This window comes from Pelophylax lessonae (genome assembly GCF_965119305.1).
Source record: "Pelophylax lessonae genome assembly, chromosome: 3".
Taxonomy (NCBI): domain Eukaryota; kingdom Metazoa; phylum Chordata; class Amphibia; order Anura; family Ranidae; genus Pelophylax; species Pelophylax lessonae.
Window position 1 is genome coordinate 31,572,678 of NC_138770.1, and position 27,485 is coordinate 31,600,162.

General features: G+C 45.4%; 1 protein-coding gene across 1 annotated transcript in view; it reads right to left on the minus strand.

Moving 5' to 3' along the window:
• LOC309550269 (uncharacterized protein) overlaps positions 1–27,485 on the minus strand; it is a gene marked incomplete at its 5' end in the record, with an annotated part of 110,052 nt that overhangs the window by 15,816 nt on the left and 66,751 nt on the right. The gene's annotated exons all lie outside the window — the stretch shown is intronic.

Sequence of the window (27,485 nt, forward strand, 5' to 3'; positions counted from 1 at the left end):
GCCCCCTATCTATCCATTAGCTTGCATGTGCTCCCACTGTGGAGACTCTTTAAAATTCATTAGAGTTAGGACTGCAGGTAACAGGGAGCCTTGACGTGGCCCTGCAGCTTTCACATGCGTTTGCAAATGTGTGCTAACTAAACCCCTGTATTGACGCAAACTGTTAGACAGGCCAATTTGGTTGGTAAGCAGACTGGTTGGCAAATTGAACTGGGAATTTTATCTTTGTTTGTTTCATGTGCGTTGCCCTTCCATGTGTTCTTTGCTATGAAGGCCAGTTATAGGTGGGGGCAGAGGCCATTTTCTTTGTTGTATATGTGTACTGGTGAGTGGACATACTGGGTGCCTTTGCTGTAATACTATCAGCTGGGCTTCCATTATGCCCCCAATTACCTTTCAGGAGGGATGGGCCACCTCCAGGCTCACCTGCCCCCTATCTATCCATTAGCTTGCATGTGCTCCCACTGTGGAGACTCTTTAAAATTCATTAGAGTTAGGACTGCAGGTAACAGGGAGCCTTGACGTGGCCCTGCAGCTTTCACATGCGTTTGCAAATGTGTGCTAACTAAACCCCTGTATTGACGCAAACTGTTAGACAGGCCAATTTGGTTGGTAAGCAGACTGGTTGGCAAATTGAACTGGGAATTTTATCTTTGTTTGTTTCATGTGCGTTGCCCTTCCATGTGTTCTTTGCTATGAAGGCCAGTTATAGGTGGGGGCAGAGGCCATTTTCTTTGTTGTATATGTGTACTGGTGAGTGGACATACTGGGTGCCTTTGCTGTAATACTATCAGCTGGGCTTCCATTATGCCCCCAATTACCTTTCAGGAGGGATGGGCCACCTCCAGGCTCACCTGCCCCCTATCTATCCATTAGCTTGCATGTGCTCCCACTGTGGAGACTCTTTAAAATTCATTAGAGTTAGGACTGCAGGTAACAGGGAGCCTTGACGTGGCCCTGCAGCTTTCACATGCGTTTGCAAATGTGTGCTAACTAAACCCCTGTATTGACGCAAACTGTTAGACAGGCCAATTTGGTTGGTAAGCAGACTGGTTGGCAAATTGAACTGGGAATTTTATCTTTGTTTGTTTCATGTGCGTTGCCCTTCCATGTGTTCTTTGCTATGAAGGCCAGTTATAGGTGGGGGCAGAGGCCATTTTCTTTGTTGTATATGTGTACTGGTGAGTGGACATACTGGGTGCCTTTGCTGTAATACTATCAGCTGGGCTTCCATTATGCCCCCAATTACCTTTCAGGAGGGATGGGCCACCTCCAGGCTCACCTGCCCCCTATCTATCCATTAGCTTGCATGTGCTCCCACTGTGGAGACTCTTTAAAATTCATTAGAGTTAGGACTGCAGGTAACAGGGAGCCTTGACGTGGCCCTGCAGCTTTCACATGCGTTTGCAAATGTGTGCTAACTAAACCCCTGTATTGACGCAAACTGTTAGACAGGCCAATTTGGTTGGTAAGCAGACTGGTTGGCAAATTGAACTGGGAATTTTATCTTTGTTTGTTTCATGTGCGTTGCCCTTCCATGTGTTCTTTGCTATGAAGGCCAGTTATAGGTGGGGGCAGAGGCCATTTTCTAAATTGCAGGATAGTCTGTATCGGTAGGTGTGAGATACACCTTTCCAATTTTTGGGGCGCATCTCATACTGCCGAGGATTTGAGGGTGCTTCAGTGTGCCTCCTGCCTGTTCCGAACTCCTCCTAATCCTCATCCTGCCTTTGGGGGTACAAAAAATAGTAATTTGGGCCTAGTCTGGGTCTCTACGTGTGAGATACATACACCTTTTGATAATATTTTATATTCCGCTATTTCATCTACACCTTTGGGGTAAAAACAATTAAATTGCAGGATAGTCTGTATCGGTACGTGTGAGATACACCTTTCCAATTTTTGGGGCGCATCTCATAGCGCCGAGGATTTGAGGGTGCTTCAGTCTGCCTCCTGCCTGTTCCGAACTTCTCCTACTTTGGGGGTACAAAAAATAGTAATTTGGGCCTAGTCTGGTTCTGTACATGTGAGATACATACATCTTTTGATAATATTTTCTATTCCGCTATTAAATCTACACCTTTGGGGTAAAAACAATTAAATTGCGGGATAGTCTGTATCGGTACGTGTGAGATACACCTTTCCAATTTTTGGGGCGCATCTCATACTGCCGAGGATTTGAGGGTGCTTCAGTGTGCCTCCTGCCTGTTCCGAACTCCTCCTACTCCTCATTCTGCCTATGGGGGTACAAAAAATAGTAATCGGGGCCTAGTCTGGTTCTGTACGTGTGAGATACATACACCTTTTGATAATATTTTCTATTCCGCTATTTAATCTACACCTTTGGGGTAAAAACAATTAAATTGCGGGATAGTCTGTGTCGGTACATGTGAGATACATACACCTTTTGATACCATATTTTCTATTCCGCTATTCAATCTACACCTTTGGGTAAAAACAATTAAATTGCGGGATAGTCTGTATCGGTACGTGTGAGATACACCTTTCCAATTTTTGGGGCGCATCTCATACTGTCGAGGATTTGAGGGTGCTTCAGTGTGCCTCCTGCCTGTTCCGAACTCCTCCTACTCCTCATCCTGCCTTTGGGGGTACAAAAAATAGTAATTTGGGCCTAGTCTGGTTCTGTACGTGTGAGATACATACACCTTTTGATAATATTTTCTATTCCGCTATTTAATCTACACTTTTGGGGTAAAAACAATTAAATTGTGGGATAGTCTGTGTCGGTACGTGTGAGATACATACACCTTTTGATATCATATTTTCTATTCCGCTATTCAATCTACACCTTTGGGTAAAAACAATTAAATTGCGGGATAGTCTGTATCGGTACGTGTGAGATACACCTTTCCAATTTTTGGGGCGCATCTCATACTGCCGAGGATTTGAGGGTGCTTCAGTCTGCCTCCTGCCTGTTCCGAACTCCTCCTCATCCTGCCTTTGGGAGTACAAAAAATAGTAATTTGGGCCTAGTCTGGTTCTGTACGTGTGAGATACATACACCTTTTGATAATATTTTCTATTCCGCTATTTAATCTACACCTTTGGGGTAAAAACAATTAAATTGCGGGATAGTCTGTGTGGGTACGTGTGAGATACACCTTTCCAATTTTTGGGGCGCATCTCATACCGCCGAGTATTGCAGGGTGCTTCAGTCTGCCTCCTGCCTGTTCCGAACTCCTCCTACTCCTCATCCTGCCTTTGGGGCTACAAAAAATAGTAATCGGGGCCTAGTCTGATTCTGTACGTGTGAGATACACCACCGTTTTGTAACATTTTTCCTATTCCGCTATTCAATATACACCCTGTTTGAGTGTAAAAAATTAAATTACGGCATAGTTTGTATCGGTACATGTGAGATACACCTTTTTAAATTTGTTTGGCGCATCTCCTTCCACCCCCGAGGATTGATGGGCACTTCAGTTTGCCTCCTGTTCCCAACTCCTCCTACTCCTCTTCCTCATCCTGCCTTTAGGGTACAAAAAATAGTAATCGGCGCCTAGTCTGTGTTTGTACGTGTGAGATACACCGTATTATGAAATTTTTCCTATTCCGCTATTCAATATACACCCTTTTGGAGTGTAAAAAATTAAATTATGGCATAGTCTGTATCGGTACGTGTGAGATACACCTTTTAAATTTGTTTGGCGCATCTCCTTCCACCGCCAAGGATTGCAGGGCGCTTCAGTTTGCCTCCTGTTCCGAACTCCTCCTACTCCTCTTCCTCATCCTCCCTTTAGGGTACAAAAAATTTTAATCGGGGCCTAGTCTGTGTTTGTACGTGTGAGATACACCGTATTATAAAATTTTTCCTATTCCGCTATCCAATATACACCCTTTTGGAGTGTAAAAAATTAAATTACGGCATAGTCTGTGTCGGTACGTGTGAGATACACCTTTTAAATTTGTTTGGCGCATCTCCTTCCACCGCCAAGGATTGCAGGGCGCTTCAGTTTGCCTCCTGTTCCGAACTCCTCCTACTCTTCTTCCTCATCCTCCCTTTAGGGTACAAAAATTTTTAATTGGGGCCTAGTCTGTGTTTGTACGTGTGAGATACACAGTTTTTTAGCATTTTTTCTATTCAATATACACCATTTTGGGGTATAAAAAATTAAATTGCGGCATAGTTTGCATTTTTGACTGTGAGATACACCCGTGCGATACTGTTGTTGTTTTATTCCGCTATTCAATAAACACCTTTCTAGGGCAAGATCATAAATTACAGAAATATGAGGAGACCGTCAAATTGTAATGTTCCGGTACCTTTGATACCCTAAATTACACTTTCCACAAGTGTATGCGCCCTACCATTTACTTTTGGAAAGGTGCGCATACACCTTTAAGACTGGAGCTGTCATCACTCAGCGCCGGACTAGATGGCTATTTAAGGCGTCGGTTCTCACTCACATGTGTTCGTTCAAACACCCTTATCTGGATGCTAACCTTGCTTGAAGCTTCCATGCTTGCAAGCTTACTTCGCTGACGGAACCTCGCTGCGCTGATCCCTGTATCCCGCTACTGGATCATCCGCCTCTCCTGAACCACCCTTCGGCTGTATCGCTAATAGTGCTAAGTACCCCGCAGGGGAATTCTCTATAAACTTATACTAAGCTTACACTATCTAGCTCTGCATAGTAAAGACTGTTTATTACATCTGCATAAACTAGATTGCTAGCTCTTGAGACTACTGCTACTTTTCTGCACTGGGTTGATCTCTTTTGTATGTCCACCTGCTATTCTATCATCTGCTATCATACAACATTGCTAAACCTTCCTGCATCCATCTGCTACTGTCTCACCTTCAAGTGTCTATCACCTATCACCTCCACTCAACCTATCCCTCAACCTTCATCATTGTGTTACCACATACATAAAGTCACTCTAGGAACCAGCTTGCTAATTGTGTGTATTTACTGGCTGAAATAAGACCTTCCACACATGAGTCATTGAGGTTGGGAATGGTATCTCAGAATATCTCTTACATGACTGCTGACGTGGAACTATTTCTGCAGCTGAAAATCCACACCATATAAGAAACGCAGGAGCGTTACAGATTGAACGAACCAAAAAATGGATTCAGCAGAAATAGCCACTCAGGTGACACAATTAAAACAGCAAGTATCTGCGTTAATACACGCACTTGCTGAATTAAAAGAAGACAATCAGGCTCTGTCGCAGCAGGTAATTAGACTGACACAACTTACCTCTGCTCAGTCCCCTGAACCCAAGATAAATCTCCCTTTGGTATTTACAGGCGATCGCAAAAAATTTCGCGAATTTAAAAACGCATGTGAGTTACTTTTTTTGTTAAAACCTCGTACCTACCTTACTGATCACAATAAGGTTTGTACTATTATTTCTTACCTATCAAACGATCCTCGAGCCTGGGCAGATTCTCTTTTTGAGAAAAACGACCTGCTTCTCAACTCCTATGCCTTGTTCCTGGCAGAGCTCACTAGCCTATATGATGACCCCAATAGGCAGAGTACTGCTGATCTTCAGTTAAGATCCTTGAAACAAGGAGGGAGGCCTGTAGAAGACTTTGTCGCACAGTTCAAGAGATGGACCATTGATTCAGAATGAAATGATGCATCTCTGAAAACCCAATTTAGGCTTGGCCTATCAGAAGCCGTTAAGGACGAGCTCGCCCGAGCGGATCTGCCAAAAACCCTGGATGCACTAATGCAACTCAGTATTACCATAGATAGAAGACTACGAGAAAGAAAGGCTGAAAAGATGGGAATGCCATTATCCGTTTCCTCTCGGAGTCTGGCCGTTCCTATGGAGGTAGGAACCATACGCCCACCGCTATCAACTATGGAAAAAACCAAAAGACGAAATGAAAATCTCTGCTTGTACTGTGCATCCCCGGATCACAAGATAAACGTCTGTCCCCTAATCAACAAAAAGAAGGGTGAGTGTTCACATGTCTCCCTAGGAGGATTGATAACTTCATTCACTAACCCTTACATTTCTGTTTTTTTGACATTACAGTGGGACCAGAACAGGATTACTACTAAGGCCATGATTGACACAGGATCTTGTGGAAATTATATGGATATATGTTTTGCTGCTTTAAATAAAATTCCTATTATTTCTAAACTCAAACCTGTCTCAGTAAGTCTTATTACCGGTGTTCCGTTATCCTCTGGTCCGATCACCGATCAGACACAAGCACTTCTAGTCACTATTAACGAGTCTCATAGGGAGACTTCTACCTTCGATTTAATACCATCACCCCACTTTCCCATTGTGTTGGGACTTCCCTTGTTGCACACACACCAACCAACCTTAGATTGGAAGAAACGGTCCTTGACCTTCCCTTCTTGTTATTGCGAGGAAACGTGTAACCTCCCGTTTTCCGGGAAGATTCTGTCTATGGTGACAGATGAGATTGCACCACTATGTTATCAGGATCTTTCTGAGGTTTTTCTTGAGAAAAATGCTCAAGCATTACCTCCTCATCGAGACTATGATTGTAGCATTGATCTACTCCCAAATAGCAAATTGCCGTTCGGTCATGTTTATCCTCTTTCACAGGATGAACTTGCCCATCTCAAAACCTATTTGGATGAGAACTTGGAAAAAGGTTTTAATTGGCCTTCCACTTCTTCCACAGCAGCAGGACTCTTTTTTGTTCGCAATAAAGATTCAAGTCTCAGACCTATCATCGACTACAGGAAATTGAATGCTATCACAATAAAAGATCGCTATCCTCTACCGCTTATCCCTGAGCTCATTGAGCAGGTGCGTGGAGCTACCTATTTTTCAAAATTAGACCTGAAAGGAGCATACAATCTCATTCGAATCCGTGATGGACACGAGTGGAAGACTGCATTCAGAACTAGATACGGATTGTTCGAATATCTTGTGATGCCATTCGGCCTATGCAATGCCCCTGCAGTTTTCCAACGATTTATAAACGATATTTTTAAAGACTTACTAGATGTCTGTGTTGTGGTATATCTGGACGATATACTTATATATTCACGGACCCTGTCTGAACACATAAGACATGTAAGACTTGTATTATCGAGATTGCTTGCACATAATCTTTATGTGAAGCTGAAGAAATGCTTGTTCCATAAAGATGAGGTACTCTTTCTAGGCTACATCATATCCAAAACAGGAATCGAGATGGACATGAGTAAAATATCCTGCATTCAGGATTGGCCTACACCAACTACACGCAAGGCGCTACAGCGATTCCTGGGATTTTCAAATTTCTACAGGAAGTTCATAAAAAACTTTTCTGCTATTGTGAGACCCCTCACACAGCTCACTAGCATAAAAATACCATTTAAATGGTCAGAAGAAGCAAATAAGGCTTTCCACTTGTTAAAGACAAGGTTTACTTCCGCTCCCATATTACGCCATCCAGACCCATCCCTCCAATACATTCTGGAAGTAGATGCGTCAAATCTGGCAGTAGGAGCAATACTCTCCCAACGACCTACCCACACTTCACCACTTCATCCAGTCGCCTTTTTTTCTAAATCCCTGAGCAGTCCCGAGATAAATTACCCCGTGGGTGAAAAGGAACTGCTTGCTATAAAATTGGCTCTGGAAAATTGGCGACATTTACTCGAAGGCACCCAACTACCAATAATTATATACACGGACCATAAAAACCTCCAATATCTTCAGACTAGCAAAACTCTCTCGCATCGACAGGTACGATGGTCACTATTCTTTCTAAGGTTTAACTTCCTAGTGACCTACACACCTGCAGATAAGAACAAAAAGGCGGATGCACTATCACGACTAACTGAAGAAAGCTACTTTGAAATCCCTTCCATTCCTATAATACCTCACAAACGCATTATTGGAGTTGTCCGTTCCTTAAAGGAAGAGGTTCTGCATGGTATAAGTTTGGATTCACCCCCACCACAACTAAATACTGATGCAGAAGGCTTCCTCTACTACAACGACAAACTTTACATACCACCTACCCTACGCACCAAGATCTTGGAATTATCGCATGATGTGCCTATGGCAGGACATATGGGTATGACAAAGACTTTCAATTTGATTTCTCGACAATTCTGGTGGCCTGACATGAAAACATCTATACAAAAATTCGTCTCTTCATGCAATGTCTGTGCCAGGTCCAAAATTGACACTACGAGACCATCCGGTCTACTATGCAGTCTACCAATACCCCAAACTCCATGGGAGGTTTTGTCATTGGACCAGACTTGTATAAAGTACTCAAAATTTCTACTTGAGTAAAAGTACAAGTGCTCGATCAAAAAGTTACTTAAGTAGAAGTGGAAGTGCTCGCAGAAAAAGTTACTTAAGTAGAAGTACTAAAGTATTCAACATTTTTTTTACTTAAGTATTGCAAGTAGTTTTTTCAAAAAAATTGCTACTTAAGTACTAAAAGTAAAAAGTACCAGTAGTTTTGAAAAAAAATTTCTACTCAAGTACTGAAAGTAGAAGTACAAGTACTGTGTTATGTAGTTATTAAAGAAAGTAAAAAGAAAGTCAAAAGTTTGAACATCATATTGTTTTTTATTATTTCAAATGATTTATTCAAATGATTAACCTGTGTTTGTTAGTAGTTTCTTGATGCACTTTAAGCGCTGTAGCACCATTTATTTTTTTGTTTCATATTTTCTTTTTATTGGAAAGATTTGGTATAGCAGCTTTTATTATACACAGCCTTTATTTTCGTATGCGCTGATTTACAAATGACATTATACACATTTTTTTGAGCTTTATGCAACCTGCCATCTACTGTTCTGGCAGTGGTAATTTTTTTTAAAGTAACGAGTAACTATGCAGCACAAAAAAAAAAATACTTGAGTAGAAGTATCGAAATCATCGAAAAAATGTAGTGAAGTAAAAGTAGAAGTAGGAGAAAAAAATTATACTCTAGGAAAGTACAGATACCGCATTTCGGTACTTAAGTACAGTACTTAAGTAGTTCTACTTCGTTACTATACATCTCTGCATTGGACTTCATCGTAGAATTGCCTCCTTCCAAAGGATTTAATACCATCTTGGTGTCAGTGGACCATCTGACAAAGATGGCACATTTCATTGCTATTCGCAGACTACCTTCGTCCAAACAAACGGCAGAACTCCTGATGAAACATGTCTTCAGATTACATGGTATCCCAAAAACTCTTCTGTCTGACCGTGGATCCCAATTTATTTCTAAATTCTGGCAAGAAATATGTCACATACTACGGATTGAGCGGAAGCTCACTTCTCCTTACCATCCGCAGACCAACGGACAGACTGAAAGAGTCAACCAATGTATCGAGCAGTATTTACGTTGTTACACTTCTTACCAACAGGATGATTGGTTGGATCTTCTCCCCCTGGCAGAATTTGCCTACAACAACGCAACTCACAGTACAACCAAGCAGAGTCCGTTCTACTTGAACTATGGGTTCCATCCCTCTATTCTCCCTCCACGCATCCTTCTTTCAAATAACCCAGTAGCCTCAGACTATCTTACCCAAATAAAGGATTCTCTGGGTTTACTAAATACTACCATTGCACACGCTCACAGTCAACAAAAGAAGTACTATGATCTTCGTAGAAGACCTTCTCCACAGTATACTATCAGGGACCTCGTTTTGCTCTCAACAAAAAACTTGAGACTGAAGATCCCTAGCAAAAAGCTTGGACCTCTGTTCTTGGGACCTTTCCCAATCAAGAAACTTATTGGAAAAGCTGCAGTGCAGCTTACATTGCCAATGGACCTAAAAATCCATCCCATTTTCCATGTGTCGCTACTGAAGCCCCATGTTCCGGACCACGGAATAAGGCCTAATATTCCACCTCCCCCTCCTGTACAAGTTGAAGGTGGAGAAGAATAAGAGATAAAAGAGATTCTAGATTCTCGTATCTACAGAAGAAGACTTCAGTACTTGGTTAGATGGAAGAACTATGGGCCCCAAAAAGACACCTGGCTAAACACCTCTGACATACATGCCCCTAGATTAATCCGCAATTTTCATGCGAGATACCCAGACAAACCAGCTCCAGAGGCCTTCAGGAGCAGGCCTTAAGGGGGGGTATTGTAATGTTCCCGTACCTTTGGTACCCTAAATTACACTTTCCACAAGTGTATGCGCCCTACCATTTACTTTTGGAAAGGTGCGCATACACCTTTAAGACTGGAGCTGTCATCACTCAGCGCCGGACTAGATGGCTATTTAAGGCGTCGGTTCTCACTCACATGTGTTCGTTCAAACACCCTTATCTGGATGCTAACCTTGCTTGAAGCTTCCATGCTTGCAAGCTTACTTCGCTGACGGAACCTCGCTGCGCTGATCCCTGTATCCCGCTACTGGATCATCCGCCTCTCCTGAACCACCCTTCGGCTGTATCGCTAATAGTGCTAAGTACCCCGCAGGGGAATTCTCTATAAACTTATACTAAGCTTACACTATCTAGCTCTGCATAGTAAAGACTGTTTATTACATCTGCATAAACTAGATTGCTAGCTCTTGAGACTACTGCTACTTTTCTGCACTGGGTTGATCTCTTTTGTATGTCCACCTGCTATTCTATCATCTGCTATCATACAACATTGCTAAACCTTCCTGCATCCATCTGCTACTGTCTCACCTTCAAGTGTCTATCACCTATCACCTCCACTCAACCTATCCCTCAACCTTCATCATTGTGTTACCACATACATAAAGTCACTCTAGGAACCAGCTTGCTAATTGTGTGTATTTACTGGCTGAAATAAGACCTTCCACACATGATGAGTCATTGAGGTTGGGAATGGTATCTCAGCATATCTCTTACATGACTGCTGACGTGGAACTATTTCTGCAGCTGAAAATCCACACCATATAAGAAACGCAGGAGCGTTACACAAATAGGGGCCGTGGCCTGGGTCGTGGTGCTGCTGGTAGAGCTCCTGTTGCAAGGAGAGGACGTGGTCGATCTGTGCCAGCTACACGCACAAGTGAAACACCTTCCTCAAGTGTGAGTAGGCGACAGAACCTGCAGCAGTATTTGGTAGGGCATCATGCGCCTCTAGAAGTGATGAGGCCAGAACAAGTAGAGGCGATAGTAGATTGGTTTGCTGCTGACAGTGCCTCCAGTTCCTTCACATTGTCTCCCACCCAGTCTACTGCAGAAAGGTCAGAGTTGGCACCTGCAGCCAATGTCCAACCGTCTTTCACCTCACCCCCTTGCAAATCAGGCAAGCAGTCTGAGCCCCAAGTCATGCAGCAGTCTCTTCTTCTTTTTGATGACTGTCAGCAGGGTTTCCCAGGCCCATCCACCTAGCCCTGCCCCAGAAGTGCAAGAGATTGAGTGCAGCGATGCCCAACCACTTATTTCTCAAGATGAGTACATGGAAGGCCCATCGCAGCACGTCTCCGATGATGACGAAACGCAGGTGCCAACTGCTGCGGCACTCAGAATTGTGGAGACCGACAAGGAGGGCAGGGGTGAAGACTGGGTGGAAGATGATGTGGAGGACGATGAGGTCCTCGACCCCACATGGAATGAAGGTCGTGCAGTTGATCTGAGTGGTTTGGAGGAAGAGGCGGTGGTCGCACAGAGCCACCAGCACAGCAGAAGAGGGAGCAGGGTGCAGAAACGGAGCGGCCGTGCCCTAGACACTACGCCTGCTACTGCCCAATGCAGCAAGGGAACGAGCGCACCAAAGCCAGCTCAAAGGAGTTCTCTAGCGTGGAAGTTCTTCAGAAAATGTGCTGATGACAGGACACGAGTGGTTTGCACCCTGTGCAATCAGAGCCTGAAGCGAGGCATAAACCTTCTCAACCTGAGCACAACCTGCATGATCAGGCATCTAAGTGCAAAGCACGAGCTGCAGTGGAGTAGACACCTTCAAAACCAAGAAAGGTCTCTGGCTCCTCCTGCTTCCTCTTCTGCTGCAGTCTCGGCCTCTCCATCCACATCTGTAGTGATACCGGCACCTGCCACCCCGCAAACAGACGATCTGTCAGCAACACCACCACCTGGGTCACCAACCATCTCCACAATGTCCCGTGGAAGCGTTCAGCTTTCCATCTCCCAAACACTTGAGAGGAAGAGGAAGTACCCCCCTACCCACCCGCGATCCCTGGCCCTGAATGCCAGCATTTCAAAATTCTTGGCCTTTGAAATGCTGTCATTCCGTCTGGTGGAGACGCACAGTTTTAAAAACCTTATGTCGGTGGCTGTCCCACAGTACGTCGTGCCCAGTCGCCACTACTTTTCCAGGCAAGCCAACCCTTCCCTGCACAACCAAGTGGGGGAAAAAATCAGGTGTGCACTGCGCAACGCCATCTGTGCCAAGGTCCACCTAACTACCGATACGTGGACCAGTAAGCATGGTCAGGGGCGTTATATCTCCCTAACGGCACACTGGGTAAATGCAGTGGCGGATGGGCCTGAGGCGGATAGCAATTTGGCGCATGTCCTTCCACCACCGAGGATTGCAGGGCGCTTCAGTTTGCCTCCTGTTCCTAACTCCTCCTACTCCGCTTCCTCATCCTCTACCGCCTCCTCATCTGGTCAGCGTAACACCTTCACCACCAACTTCAGCATAGTCAGGGGTAAACGACAGCAGGCAGTTTTAAAACTTGCCTGTTTGGGGGAAAACCACACACCGCGTAGGAGTTGTGGAGGAGCATGAAACAGCAGACAAATGAGTGGTTGCTGCCAGCGAGCCTCAAGCCCGGCCTGGTGGTGTGCGATAACGGGCGAAATCTCATAGCAGCTCTGGGCCTAGCCGGTTTGACGCACATCCCTTGCCTGGCGCATGTACTGAATTTGGTGGTGCAGAGGTTCCTTAAAAATTACCTCGATATGTCAGAGCTGCTGCAGAAAGTGCGGGCCGTCTGTGCGCACTTTCGGCGTTCTCACCCTGCTGCTGCTCGCCTGTCAGCACTGCAGCGTAACTTCGGCCTTCCCGCTCACCGCCTCATATGTGACGTGCCCACAAGGTGGAACTCCACCTTGCACATGCTGGAAAGACTGTGCGAGCAGCAGCAGGCCATAGTGGAGTATCAGCTGCAGCACGCACGCGTGAGTCACTCTGCGGAACAGCACCACTTCACCACCAATAACTGGGCCTCCATGCGAGACCTGTGTGCCTTGTTGCGCTGTTTTGAGTTCTCCACCAACATGGCCAGTGCCGATGACGCCGTTGTCAGCTTAACTATCCCACTTCTATGCCTCCGTCAAAAAACAATTTGGGCGATGATGGAAGAGGATGTGGCACAGGATGAGGAGGAGGAGGATGAAGAGGTAACATTTCCAAGGCTTTCAGGGCAGTCATTCGCAAGGGGCTCCGAGGGTGGGTTCCTGCACACACAAACGCCAGGGACACAATTGTCCAGCAGGGGCACAGTTCTGGAGGATGAGGAGGAGGAGATGGAGGAGGAGATGGAACCATGTTCACAACAGGGTGGCACCCAGGCCAGCTCATGGCCATCACTGGTGCGTGGCTGGGGGATACAGAGGACACAGACGATACACCTCCCACAGAGGACAGCCTTTCGTTGCCTCTGGGCCGCCTGGCACACATGAGCGATTACATGCTGCAGTGTCTCCACAACGACCGCCGAGTTGCCCACATTCTAACTTGTGCTGATTACTGGGTGGCCACGCTGCTGGATCCCCGTTATAAGGACAACGTACCGTCCTTAATTCACTCACTGGAGCGCGATCGCAAGATGCGCGAGTACAAGCGCACGCTGGTAGATGCGATGCTGCTGGCATTCCTACCTGACAGCGGGGCCACAGTGGAAGCACAAGGCCAAGGCAGAGGAGGAGGAGGAGGAAGAGGTCGCCAACGCAACCAGGGCACCGCCAGCACCTCAGAAGGCAGGGTTAGCATGGCCGAAATGTGGAAAAGCTTTGTCAGCACGCCACAACAAACAGCAGCACCAGCAGCTCATATGGAACGTCTTAGTAGGAGGCAGCATTTCACCAACATGGTGGAGCAGTATGTATGCACACGCCTAGATGTACTGAATGACGGGTCTGCCCCCTTCAACTTTTGGGTCTCCAAGTTGGGCACTTGGCCTGAGCTTGCCCTTTACGCCTTGGAGGTGCTGGCGTGCCCTGCAGCCAGTGTATTATCTGAACGTGTATTTAGCACGGCTGGGGGCGTTATCACAGACAAGCGCAGCCGCCTGTCCAGAGACAATGTAGACAAGCTCACGTTCATTAAAATGAACCAGGCATGGATCCCACGGGACTTTTCCGTACCTTGTGTAGAATAGAGATGTATACCGACCTTACCCAGCCATTGTTCTATTTTTGCTCTTTCTCACTCTTTTGGGGTGTACCCTCATTTAAAATGACTGAAAAAAAGCAGTGTTGGCTACCTCGTCCTCCTCCACCGCCGCTTCCACCTACACCGCCCATAGGTGTGCGCAGCCTATTGCATTAGGGTGTGCACCCCAAAGTTTAAATACACATGCATGTGTTTGCCTACATGTACATGGCCCCGATACATTACTCTCCCTTCTGGCAAAGTGAAATAGAAGTGTGTGGCACTTCTCCTATGGCAGAGCAGGTCCGAGGGAGATCTTTCCCATCTCCTCACTGGCAAACAGAGCGATAATGCTAATGTGCCCTAGGTGATTAGGGTGTGCCCAGGCACACCCGGCACACCCTGTGCGCACGCCACATCCACCTCAACCTCCCTCCTACTCCATATGGGCCTCGTCCTTCACAGATGAAGAACATTGTTTTATTTTTCTGTTTTTTTTTTTTTGTTGTTTTAAGTTATTTCCCTATCCACATTTGTTTGCAGAGCACTCGCCATGCTCTTAACTACGTTTTGCTGCCATTTGCAGCACTGTAGCCCTTTCCATTGGTGTTTTAGAGCCATTTTAGTGCCTGTAAGTTCGGATCCCCATTGACTTCAATGGGGTTCGGTGTCCGGGTAAAGTTCGGAAAAAGTCCGGGACACGGACCCGGACTTTTTGTTAAGGTTCGGCCAAACCCGCCGAACACGGACATCCAGGTGTCCGCTCAACTCTAGTCATCTCCACTCCCACCAAAGGGGATATAAATATATTACTGCCTATTACAATAAGGTGACCAGATTTTTAAAATGAATTCCAGTGACATTTTTTTTTTTTGGCAAATGGTAAACTATTTTATAAGCATATTTTCTTCTAATGATATATGCGGTGTATGTGGGATGTGGTTATGGAATGATTGTAAGATATATATACGTCATTTCTCACGTTTTGTTCATGAGATAGAAAGTAAAAACATACTTCTTAGAATTTTTGGGGATATGAGTACCAAGTGTTAAGAAGGTAAGAGGAAAATCTTGTAGGGGGGGATGGGGCGGCAAAATTAAAATCTAACCCGGGCAGGAGTGATGGTGTCACCCGCTCTGCAAAAGGTAAGAAATATTGCAGAGCTGCAATGTGCAAATAGCAGTGAGACCCCCCCCCCGATATATATATATATATATATATATATATATATATATAATCATAATAATAAAATATGCACATGTACATTGTATTATGATTATATAAATGGGTTTAAGTATAGAAAATACTGACTAAGGTTTTTATAAAATACTGACTAAGGTTTATGATTCCATACACAGATAAGATTATCTTGGTATATTATCAGCTAGTCTTTGTCTAAAGAAAGTCAACAGACTATTTATGTATTACCTTAGGTCAACACAGCATGTCTGGGTTAAACCTGTTTAATAATTTCCTGAACAGGCACTTTTCTGTTAAATTATATTTAACCTTTTAGTAACCTGACAAAAATGGATATCATTGCTCATAATTCTATACAGAACAAAATATGACATTTCATTTCTATTTGTAAATTTAACCTCCCCAAATAACCCTGACAACGCAGGCTTCCATCGAAGAGTGCATCCGATGGACTGTGCATGCGCAATAATGACGTCAACCCCAGCTGAGCGGAGCAATAATGACATCAACCCCAGCTGAGCGGAGCAGTCAGCTGGAGTGACGTCATTACCGCGCATGCGCAGTCCATCGGATGCACTATCCGACGGAAGGCATTATCCGACGTGACAGCGGCATCGCCCAACAATAGAAAAATGTTTAAAAAAATGATGTGGGGTCTTCCCCCCAGCCAATCCAGGCCAATGCCAAAATGTAAAAAAAATAAATAGTGTGGGGTCCCCCCAAAATCCATATCAGACCTTTGCCTGAGCATGCAGTTTGGCAGGTCAGAAAGGGGGGGGACGAGCAAGCGCCCCCCTCCTAATCCATAAAAGGCCACATGCCCGCAACATGGGGGGGGTGCTTTGGGGCAGCTTGTTCCCATGTTGATGGGGAAAAGGACCTCTTCCCCACAACCGTGGCATGTGGTTGTGGGGGTCTGCAGGCAGTGGGCTCATTGTAATCTGTAAGCCCCTTTTACCAAGGGGGCCTCCAGATCCCGCCCCCCCCCCCCCATGTGAATGAGTATCGGGACCATATTACCTGTACCTATTCACCAAAAAAGTGTCAAAAAGTAATAAAAACACACACACAATTTTTGAAAAATCCTTTATTAAAAAATAAAAACCAGCGTCCCCCGATGTAGATCCATCATCAATTACGTCTGCCGCACCCGAAAAAATAAAAAAAGACGCTCTCGCCATCATGAAGGCCCTCTGCCTATTGCAGGTTCATTAGTTTCACATCTTTTATATAGGTATACGGCAGGGCCACCTGTCTGCATTGCCTGGTGGCACCGCCCCTTCTGACGTCAGGGACCCAGCATACACCGGTCCATGATGTCAGAAGGGGTCAATGTCACCAGGTGAAGTAGACAGGTGACCCCGCCCCTTACCTATGTAAGAAAAGTCAAATGGAGGAACCTGCAGTAGTTATTTTGTGTGTGTTTTTATTACTTTTTGACACTTTTTTGGTGAATAAGTACGGGTAAATATGTTCCCAATTCTCATTCACATGGGGGGGGCAGGATCTGGGGTCCCCCTTGGTAAAAGGGGGCTTTCATATTATGACAAGTCCCCTGTCTGCTTCCGACAACTGACTCCGACTTTTCGGCTGAACAAAATCTGGTGTGCAGCCTTTAAAGTTTTTGTTGGCCAACACCAGAACGGCCGATTGTTCCTCAGTCAGTACAGAATTTGGCCGACAAACAGCAGATGAGCAAGACTGGGCATGCTCAGAGAAGAAAAAACACACGGAAAGTTAACCATCACATGACATCACTTCTGCAGTCGGCTGTTGTTGGCCGACAAAATTTGTGTGCAGTCTTTAGCACTTTTCAACCGACAGGACAGCACCGGACAAAAGATGGCCGATCGCTCGGCCGACAATCAGTGCGTGTGTACGGGGCTTAAGAGTTCCAGCATTCACACACATACGATTATCTCTATAAAATTAAATTATTTTGCTATTTATAAACTTGTGCCTATCTTGTATGATAGTGAGCATAGTAGTAGTGGATAAAAACACTGTTTTATCAGGAAAAACATAAATTGACATAGTCCGCAGGATACTCTGTGGTTATTTTCTATAAAATTATAGCTAATGAGAAATAACATTTTGCCGGTGGTTCCCTATGTGCAGGGGAGTCTTGGTGCGAAGTCTTGAAAATTTGCTATTTGCCAAGGGGAGGGGGGGTTCAAATGTAAACATCTTTGTTCCTATAATAGTTATAGAATTAATTTTTGGACAGCCCAAAGTTAATGATAAAGACAGAAGCACCGGGTCTCCACTCTGTGGAGAAACAGAATTTTTTTATACCTGCAGTAAAGTCTCCTTTGGAAAACTTTCCCCCATATGTCTCCACTGCCCCTACAGCTAGTTATGATGCAGTATACTCCTCTCTTCCACTAAAGAAAGAGGATGATTTAAGACCAAATCCTACTGCGTCTTTACCCACACGTAGAACAACAATGCCCAGATAGCCAGCATGGTGCGGGAGGGGAACAGGGAGCAAGAGGAAAAGAAATTCCAAGGGAAGATAAGGCTGTGGCAAGTACTTCATTGTCTGACTGGTGTATTGGTGTATACCCTATTACATTACTAGCAGTGTAGAAAGTAAGATCAGTGATGCAATTTCCATATATTATAATGGGAAATTATGTAGTAATTAAGCCCATAGATACACCTGAGCTAAATGATATAATAACAGAATCTTGGGATCTGACTAATGGGCCATACACACTATAAGATTTTCTGAAGACTTTTTCCTTCAGATTTACCTTTTCTATGTAATGCAAGGGCCTGCCAGATTGCATACAAATTGAAAGTGTTTAGGTTTGACCTCATATTATCTGGTTTTGGTAAATCTAAAGGAAAAAGTCTTCAGAAAATCTTATAGTGTGTATGGCCCATCAGACTCAGGGTTTGACTGGACAAAGGTGCCCATGAAATACAGAAGGGTTAATAGTGTAGGTACTAAAATGCCTGTGTGCCCACCCAGATTCCTCCCACTCCCGTCAGTTTGTGTCTTCATAAAAATGGAGAGAGAAATGGAGAGATCATTACAGACAGTTATGTTTGAGAGTTTGTGCTAAGTTTATTATTACGAGAGATAAGCAATCAAACAAAGTTCTGTAAACTAGTACTGTATATGAGAAAAACAGAAGTTTTTGTTAGAAAGTCTTTGTATGCTGAAAACAAATAATTTCTGGCAGAGAAGACTGCTTGTATCTGCAGAGTCCGCCCCCCTCATGTATGTGTGTTTTTGTGAGAGGAGAGAGGTGAGAGAGAGACTTGCAGCTTCCCCCTTTGACCCCCCCCCCCCCCCCCAATTATTCTCCTCCTTGTATGGACACATCCGGTGTGTGAGACGTCTTGCAGATATAAAATCCTAGTTAAAATGGTTGTTTTTTTCTTGTAACCGTAAGATTAATTGGAAACAAAGAGAAAATAACTGACTGAGGCCAACACCCTTTAGATTTCCAAAAGCAGCCATTAATATTAGAATTATTTAAAAATCTTTAGTTTCTCTTTCTAGCCCACTGGGCGTGGAAAGGAAGACCGCTCCACCCACTGATAAAAACTATGTGTTCTTTCCAAATGGTAAATATTTGAAGAAGATACAAAAGGGGTAGGTAGCCTCGCGCTTATGGTAAATAAATACATTTAAGTAGTGTGATAATGTGCAATATAGCTGATGCTGAAAAAATAAAGCGCTAATGCCTTTACAGTGATAGAAACTAAAAGTGATCAGCGCTGCTATCTATGTGCAAATTTCTCAAATGAATAGTATACAACGCAACTGTATAATACATAAATGTGCAAAATTCACAATAATCCACATCAGTATTATATGGATAAACCTGTGTGCAATGCAGATATGCTTTAAAATAAATTAATAAATAATCTTTCAATGCATAAATTAATAGTCCTTAAGTGCATATATCCAAGTGCTGTAGTGCTTCAATTAATAAATAAGTGCAAAAAATTAATAGCCCTTTCAGTAGCCCTTTCAATATCCAAGTGCTGTAGTGCTCCTATTGCTTGAACCAAAGTGCTGGTGCTCCCCCTATGATTCCCTACTCACCACAGGTAGATGGAAATCGGGCGTTGAAATCTGTGTGATCTTCTAGGGTATGACCACAGATCCTGATAAGAGCAGCCTTAGGATATCAGCTTGTGAGAGAAATCCTTTGTATCAATAATTTCATGCTCATCCTTTGCTCTCATACAAAGGATTTCTCTCACAAGCTGATATCCTAAGGCTGCTCTTATCAGGATATTTGAACAAGATAGCTGACTAGACAAGTTCTGTATAACATGTTAAATGTATGACCAAGCCAAGAGTAACAGTATAAGATAGGACAACAATGAATGATCACTGGAGATGTATGTCTATTTTGTATTGTCCTTAATAGCTAGTGTACAAGCGACGGGGCCGTGAGTAGGTCGTGATTTTCGTGTGCAGGCGATCCGCTCCTGAGCACCCCAAATATATATATGGGTCGTGTCAGTAGAGAGAGGCCCTTCTAATGGTGGTAGTTGTAGCCATCCTTGAAGTTGTAGGTAGCATGGGGAGGGATTTCACTTGGTGGTGTAGGAGCTCCCTTTCCAAGCGACCGGCGCGGCTGATGTCCAGACACTCCCCCCATGGTGATAATTAAATTGATTAATTAATATGAGCTGGTTTATTATGGGTAAAAAAGATTGCACTCCGATGCGGTGCATCTATTGTGTATATATATATATACACACACACATATATCATATATATATATATATATATATATATATATATATATATATATATATATACCAGTGGTGGCTGGTGCTCAAAATATTTTTTGGGGGGGGGGTGCAAACAGAAAAAATCTAATAGGCATTGCTTTGCGGCAAAAAATTGCATGACTTTTAGGTCACAAAAGTGTGAAAGGGGCCTTCAGTAATCAAAGTATAGTGTGCCCCCATCAATGCAGAGTTACTACAGCGTGCCCCCATTCAATGCAGAGCTACTACAGCGTGCCCCCATTCAATGCAGAGTTACCACAGCATGCCCCCCATCAATGCAGTGACCAGCGTGCCGTGCCCCCATCAATGCAGTGACCAGCGTGCCGTGCCCCCATCAATGCAGTGACCAGCGTGCTGTGCCCCCATCAATGCAGTGACCAGCTTGCCGTGCCCCCTTCAATGCAGTGACCAGCTTGCCATGCCCCCTTCAATGCAGTGACCAGCTTGCCACGCCCCATCAATGCAGTGACCAGCTTGCCGTGCCCCCTTCAATGCAGTGACCAGCTTGCCGTGCCCCCTTCAATGCAGTGACCAGCTTGCCGTGCCCCCATCAATGCAGTGACCAGCTTGCAGTGCCCCCATCAATGCAGTGACCAGCTTGCCGTGCCCCCTTCAATGCAGTGACCAGCTTGCCGTGCCCCCATCAATGCAGTGACCAGCTTGCTGTGCCCCCTTTAATGCAGTGACCAGCTTGCCGTGCCCCCATCAATGCAGTGACCAGCTTGCCGTGCCCCCTTCAATGCAGTGACCAGCGTGCCATGCCCCCATCAATGCAGAGACCAGTGTGCGTGCATGCCCCCTTCAATGCAGTGTGGGCCCCCCCCCCCCCGAGACCAGTGCACTTACCTTGAGCCCTGCAGCAGCCGCGGCGGCTTCTCTTCAGTCCCGGCGGCGGCTTCTCCTCACTGTGTCCCCCGGCGGCGCGTCTCCTCCAGTCCTCCCGCTCCTGCCTCCTCCTCGGCCAATGGCATGGGGTTTGCCTTGTGGCCATTTAGGAAGCGCGTATCGGACACGCTTCCTGATTGGCCAGGAGGAGGATTGGTGTGACAATAGTGAATTTTAATTCGCTATTGTGACACAATGGGTGGGCTCGGGACGCACTGCTCTGCGCCCTGGCTCCACCCTTTGGATCACCCTATTAGAGCCTCTGGCTCTAATCAGGTGATTTCAAATAAAAAAAAAAACATTAAGCTTCATGTGTTCGGTGCCCCGCATGCAGATTAGGGGGCCGGACGAATGGATAGGAGGACGGCGCCCCTGCGCCCTCAATACACCAGCCGCCACTGATATATACACATACTTACACACACATATATTACACACTGTTATATCTAACACTTAGCAATCTTTCTTACACTTGATTATGTTTTCTTTATGAATGATTATGAATTTAGATAGGTTCCCACATATGGGTTTCTTAAATTTTCCCTGATTACCTGGGTTTGAGTCAGGCATGCGGAGTATGGTGACACTTATATGTATGGGTAATATGTACACAGAAACTGGGGTAAATATAGATAAAATCCAATTCGTTTTCAGTGTCTTTAGAATGTGGGAGGAGACCGGAGTATATAGAGGAAATGCACACATTAAGTAGTTTGAAGTTGGGCCTATGGTTGGACATTGTTTAGTTTAGATACAAAGTTATGTAGAAGTTCAGTTGGGAGATGGTGGTGGTGTTTTTGTACCAATGTTTCGCCCTGAATAGGAAAGTTGAGTTTTTCTTTTAGTGTTATTTAGGTCAGGTCGCTAGGGATCATGGATTTAACTGTTCAGAAATCTATGAGGGGCTATATGGGCATTATTGTTAGCTATGGAATGTTGGACTGACAGTCTTGGTAACACACCTGCCTTGACGTCAATCACAACAAGCATATTGGAGAAAGATAAATCTTTTGACAGCAGCAACCGTGTATAAGGACTTTGTCACTGATCAGCAGCTGAACTGTTGGTGCAAGTTCCACCTGTTCTGGTGGTCAATTACCTGAACTGTTCTATCCGCTTAATGGTCAAGTACCTGAATTGTTCTGATAGTGAAGTTTCTGAACTGTTTTATCTGCTCTGATGATCAAGTGCCTGAATGATCTGTAAAGTTCCACCTACCATGGTGGTTATGTACCTGCACGTTTATGACTTGTGAGCTGCAATAGTACGGAAGATATGGACTTTGTATTCTACAGTTCTTTCATTTCTACTACATTGCGATTGTTGTGCTGCAGCTGCGACCTGATCACCGGATGTCTAAGACTCTGCTGTCCATCACCAGGTTTGGAGGACTTTGACAAGTTTCTACGCTTTTAAACTCTTGAAAAGGAAAGGTTGATGCAGTGGCGTCGGCAGGGGGGGGCTGACCGGGGCTATAGCCCCGAGTGTGCTCCCCAAAGGCCCCGGGTCTCCTGTTGCTCATTAAAAATGATTAGCCCCGAGTCCCAAGGCCTGGGTTTCGCCGGGAACTCGGGGCTACATATCAGCATTGTAACATTAAAGCACAGCGATTCGGGGGGGGGCAGCTGCAAGGAGAGTGATTGCAGCTGTCAAGTTTTAGCATTGATGTTGGGTGTGGGCGGGGCCGTATGCGGGGCTCCGCCCCCTTGTTCCGTGCTTGGAGAAACAGAAGCTGGCTGGGGAGGAAGGTGTCAGGGGGCAGGACCAATTGTAACTGCTGTATGTGCACACACAGCTTCCCCTCCTCCCCCAGCATTCAGAGCTTTCATCCTCCGCACCTGAAATTGGCTCCACCCACCTCCCTGCCATCAGAGAAACTGACTGAAGCTGGCCAGGGCAGGAAGGATTCAGCCGTGGGATGGATGGTGTCAGCGCCGGTTCCTGGACTTGGTAAGTGTTACTGGCTCTGCCCCCTCCCCCTCACTACTACCCCCCTCCCTCACCCTCACTACTTCCCCCTCCCCCTCTCTCACTACTACCCCCCTCCCTCACTACTTCCTCCTCCCTCACTACTACCCCTCCCCCCTCTCTCTCACTACTTCCCCCCCTACCCCTCTCTCACTATTACCCCCACCCCCCTCTCTCACTACTACCCCCCTCCCCCTCACTACTTCCCCCTCTCCCTCACTACTACCCTCCTCCCCCCTCTCTCTCACTACTTCCCCGTCCCTCTCTCTCACTACTACCCCCCGCTCTCTCACTACTTCCCCCCCTCCCCCTCTTTCACTACTACCCCCCTCCCCCCTCTCTCTCACTATCACCCCCCTCCCCCCTCTCTCACTACCACCCCCTCCCCCTCACACCCCCCTCTCTCACTACTATCCCCTCCCTCACTACCCCCTCTCTCACTACTACCCCCTCCCTCACTACCACCCCCTCCCTCTCACTACTACCCCCCTCCCCCTCTCACTACTACCCCTCCCCCTCACTACTTCCCCCTCCCTCTCTCTCACTATTACCCCCCTCCCCCTCTCTCTCACTACTACCCCCCTCCCCCTGTATCTCACTACTTCCCCTCCTCCCACTCTCTCACTACCCCCTCTCTCTCTCCCTCTCTCTCCTTCCCTCCCTCTCTCTCCTATCTCTCCCTCATTCTATCCCTCTCTCTCTCTCCTTCTATCCCTCTCCTTCTACCCCTCTCTCTCCTATCCCCCTCTCTCTCCTTCTATCCCCCTCTCTCTCCTTCTATCCCTCTCTCCCTCCTTCTATCCCTCTCTCTCTCTCTCCTTCTACCCCCTCTCTCTCTCCTTCTATCCCTCTCTCTCTCCTTCTATCCCTCTCTCTCCTTCTATCCCTCTCTCTCTGCTATCCATCTCTCTCTCTCCTATCCCTCTCTCTCCTTCTATCCCTCTCTCTTCTTCTATCCCTCTCTCTCCCCTATCCCTCTCTCGCTTCTTCTATCCCCCTCACTACCACCCCCCTCCCCCTCACTCTCCCTCTCTCCTTCTATCCCTCTCTCTCCTTATATCCCTCTCTCTCCTTCCCTCCCTCTCTCTTTCTATCCCTCTCTCTCCTTCTATCCCTCTCTTTCCTTCCATCCCTCTCTCTCCTTCTATCCCTCTCTCTCCTTCTATCCCTCCCTCTCTCCTTCTATTACTCTCCCTCCAATCCCTCTCTCCTTCCACCCCTCTCTCCTTCTATCCCTCCCTCTCTCTCCTTCTATCCCTCCCTCTCTCGCTCTCTCTCTCTCTCTCTCCCTGTATCTCTTTCTCTCTCCTTCTATCCCTCTACACTTCTATCCCCCTCTCTCTGTCTTTCTACCCCTCTCTCTCTCTCCTTCTATCCCTCTCTCTCTCACTCCCTCTCTCCCCCTCTATCCCTGTATCTCTATCTATCTCTCTCTCTCCTTCAATCCCTCTCTCCCTCTCCTTCTATCCCTCTCTCTCCTTCTATCCCCCTCTATCCCTCTCTCTCCTTCTATACCCCTCTCTCCTTCTAGCCCTTTCTCTCCTTCTATCCCCTCTATCTATCCTTCTATCCCTGTATCTCTCTCCATCCCTCTCTCTCCTTCTATCCCCCTCTCTCCCTCTCTCTCCTTCTATCCCTCTCTCCTTCTATCCCTCTCTCCTTCTATCCCTCTCTCTCTCTTGATCCCTCTCTCTCTCTCTTTATCCCCCTCTCCCTCCCTGACTATTCTGATTCTATTCTTCCAGAAGCACATTTGTGAGGTCAGGGCTTCTCATCCAACATCTGTGCCTGTTATAGCTGTGAAGGGTGAGTCATTTTATGGTGGGGCATTGGGCAGGAAAGGGGCGGGGGGGTATTGGGTGGAGCTTGGGTGGGACTTGTGGGAGGGGTTATCAAATTTACCTTCGGGCTGCAGCCCCTGGTCTTTTTACCACCTAGCAATGCCCCTGGGTTGATGTTTATACCCACTCCTATGCTTTCAAAATTAAAAGTTTACTGTTGTCCTGTTAGTCCAACATTTCGTTTTTCTATTTTTTCAATTCTGGACATTTTTCAGCCCTAACATAGCCGAATAAGATTTTCTGAGTTGGTCATTCAGACAGGGAAAGGGAAGTAGGAATCTACACTTTAGATTAGATATATTTTAGATTTTTTCATTTAGACCCCATTCACACTGGGGGCGACTTGTCAGGCGACCTGGTCGCCTGACAAGTCGCCGTGGGTCGCCTGCCATAGAGTAGCACAGGACCCGTTCTAATAGGAGCAACACAAGTCGCTCCGACTTAGAAAAAGGGTCCTGTTCTACTTTGGGGCAACCTGGAGCGACCTGCATTGACTTCAATGATATGAAGTCCGTACATGCCGCTCCGAGGTCGCGGTGCGAGCTGTGCACCGTGACTTCACAGGTCGCCCCGGGAAGTCGGGTCGCCTGTATGTGAACCGGCTCTTAAGGTAAACTGGGTGGGGAATAGAACCGATGAAAAGTAAACAATTATTTATTTTAAATCAGATTAAAAATAAAACACAGCTAAAGGTGGGTCTTCTGAACAATTGAACTACGGACATTGAGTAAACAGGTGCTAATGAATGAGATGGAAATAGAACAAATGGGTGTAGCATTGACTGGGCTGTGTGAATCTGCTACTGACTATAAATACTGCACATAAATACATAACACCAATTTTTTTAAATCCCTTATCATCATAAGATAATACAGAAACACATAGACAGGAGGTTGAAATTTTGCAGGAATAAGCCAGATTTATAGCCAAAGAGGGGTCCTAAATTAATTTAAGGCTAGAGATCAAGTGGCAGCGGGGTTTGAATCAATTATCCCCACAATTACCATTAACAAAAAATGTAGACTTGATAAATTATATCTACTACATTAACAAATCGCTTTTGGTTGTAGTAGTTTTTATTATAGTATTGTATGCACTCTTCAAGCTTATTGTGGCATATATTGCCAGATGTGCAGCCCCTTCCCAACATGTCTGCAAAACAGAAATAGTTTGAATGAAGGGGATAGACGAGGAACAAAATTATGAAATCATGTATAGGATTTAAAAAGAGGGGATTGATAGAATATCATGAACCAAGGGTGCACCATTTTAAGTTTTCAGCATCCATTTTATAGTTTCAGCACATATTTCACAGCTTCTCATGTTTGGAAAATCATGAGCTTGCATAAATTCATACCCACGCATTCCCATGCACTAGAATGTTTCAATTTCTGATAAATACGTTCATAGCTCTTTTATTATCTAAATCTCGTCTTTTTAGTCACATACTAGATGTATTGTTCTTTTGAAAAGTCTTCATGAGTGTGACCTATACTGCAATCATACTGTTTTGTTATATATACTGTGTTGAATAAATGATACGTCAGATTGTTCTGAGCAACCATACACTGTCTGTGTTATGTTAATCAGAGTGATCTCCAGGCCAGCTGAGACTGAGGGGTCAAACCTGGTCAGGTCATCAAGTCTACATACCCTTAGAAGTGACCACAAGCCAACACCGGGCAATGTCCGCATTCTTTTCTTTACATTCATCTGTCAGTGGGGAAGCCCGCTGACAGCTGATGAGTCATGGTTGTTAAGGATGCAGGCGGCCGGCTTCCTGGCTTTCTACTTAACCAGCTATTTATTCACACAGAATTTGCATCGGTCGATCATTTTTTGTCTGATCCGAATTCTAATCGTTCTGAAAAGTTGGAATCCATTCGAAAATGAATAAAAAAAACAAATTTTAACAGATTTCAACTAAATTGATTACTATTTCATTTGGAGATTTGGATGCATCCGAATCTAGGAATTTGTCTGAATTTGTATTTGTACCGAAACAAATTTTGCGTGTCTAACACTTAATGGCCACTTAAAGGCAATGCAAATGGCTGTCGATGGCAGGGCCCACTCTCCAGGCATGGATCCTCTACATATGTGTGCCATAACACCACCCCGCTGATAGCTGGGGACTCAATGACCACTCGGGACATCCTGGAAGACTTCTGTAAACCAAAGGAAGCTCCAGACATCCCGCACAGCTGCCCAGCACCAGACCCGCCCACCAATACTTCTAAAAGGTAGGAAAACTTCATACAAAAATGGCCCTATAAGTGAGGAGGACAAAAAAGGAACGCAGCCATCGGCTTATCCTGAACATTTATGGGGGTGGGGTGGGGTCTTATGGGGGAGAAACAAGGGCGGGGCTACCCAAACATATCCTGCCATGGACATCTGTCAGGAAAGCACATTATGGTCACTAGCTGGAACTGACCATTATAGGAAATCCCAATTCACCATGACTGGGGGAATGCGGGTCACATTTCATGAACACATTTATAACAACCAGATCTGTAAGTGTTTGTGAAATCTTCCCGCACAAAATGTACTCCATTGTACTCCAAGGTAAGGACTCCATTTTTATTTTTCTCCTGCT